The sequence below is a fragment of the Plectropomus leopardus genome, unplaced genomic scaffold (assembly GCF_008729295.1).
Source record: "Plectropomus leopardus isolate mb unplaced genomic scaffold, YSFRI_Pleo_2.0 unplaced_scaffold12851, whole genome shotgun sequence".
Taxonomy (NCBI): Eukaryota; Metazoa; Chordata; class Actinopteri; order Perciformes; family Serranidae; genus Plectropomus; species Plectropomus leopardus.
The window spans coordinates 81-1,165 of NW_024613672.1; the positions used below are offsets into that span (position 1 = coordinate 81).

At 41.9% G+C, this 1,085-nt stretch overlaps 1 long non-coding RNA gene across 1 annotated transcript; it reads right to left on the minus strand.

Moving 5' to 3' along the window:
• Positions 1-723: 723 nt before the first annotated feature.
• On the minus strand, positions 724-1,079 carry LOC121963852. Its single transcript, XR_006107289.1, has 2 exons — positions 1,022-1,079; positions 724-932 (listed from the first exon to the last, which is right to left on the minus strand). It is a non-coding gene; the product is annotated as an uncharacterized LOC121963852 (long non-coding RNA).
• Between the last annotated feature and the right edge of the window lie 6 nt (positions 1,080-1,085).

Genomic DNA, 1,085 nt, shown 5'->3' on the forward strand with positions numbered 1-1,085 from the left:
ATTGAAAGAAATAAATGTCAGAAAATCTCACTGCTCTGAATAAGCATCTGCCAACAAAAGTCATATTTTTAAAACTTATTTAAAACTAAATCATCAGGTCGAAACCATATAACTCAACTTCTCTTCAGTCTGAATTGTTGTTCCTAGACACAGTTTTAAATTTGCTCACAAGGTTTTTCTTAAAAAGAACAAATCAAAGTGAGGCCTTTACACATCAAACCACCTTCACCTCCTACACACCGTGACAGAAAAACTTTGAAATATATCTAAGATTTGTGTCAAAACTCACCAGCTCTCCCAATGCTCATCCACAGAGGGATCGCCACCAGCAACGGGCTCCTGCCCCATACGGCCATGACGACACAGGCTCAACGTGGACAAAAGCGTGCTCCGTAAAGCGGCCAGCACTCAGCAGACACGACGACTTGTGGGTGGCTTTTCCCTCTTCTCTCTGGTGAGAGCTCGAGTGTTGCATACCTTACAGCCAACACAGGGGAAGTTGTGGTCTGAGCTCTAAGTCCATTTGTGTCAGATCTCATCAGACCACTCCCCCCCGCTAACACCAACCAGAGGAAGGACACACAGCGAGGCTTTGGTCTCCGTCTCTGTCTGTCACCGTTCATACTTGATATTCAGAGGTAAGGAAATGGAACATTTAAAAAAACAACAACCAATGTTTAAGATCTTATTAAAAAAAACACTGTTTAAAGTTGACAACTTTGCTGTTGGGTCATAAAATATTTATTAGGGTTATTTGAGCATTGTACATCACTGATTCTGATCATTTGTCAGAAGATTCACTACAGCGGATAGTGAACAGGAAGAGAGCCTGACTAACAGATGTGTGAAGGAGAGACTTCTTCTTCATAGAACAAAAACACGAGCAGCATCATCTTAACGATCGACCTCACCAAACACTATGTCCTGTGTACCTGTCGCAAGAACAAGAAAAGGTTTTTACAGCGTCACACAAATGATGATATTTGGGCTTTGGAAACTAAATTCTTGAGCAATTTCTTACCAATAATGGCCACAACATCAGCCAACATGTGTCCTTTGGCCATTTTATCCAGGCCGGCCTACAA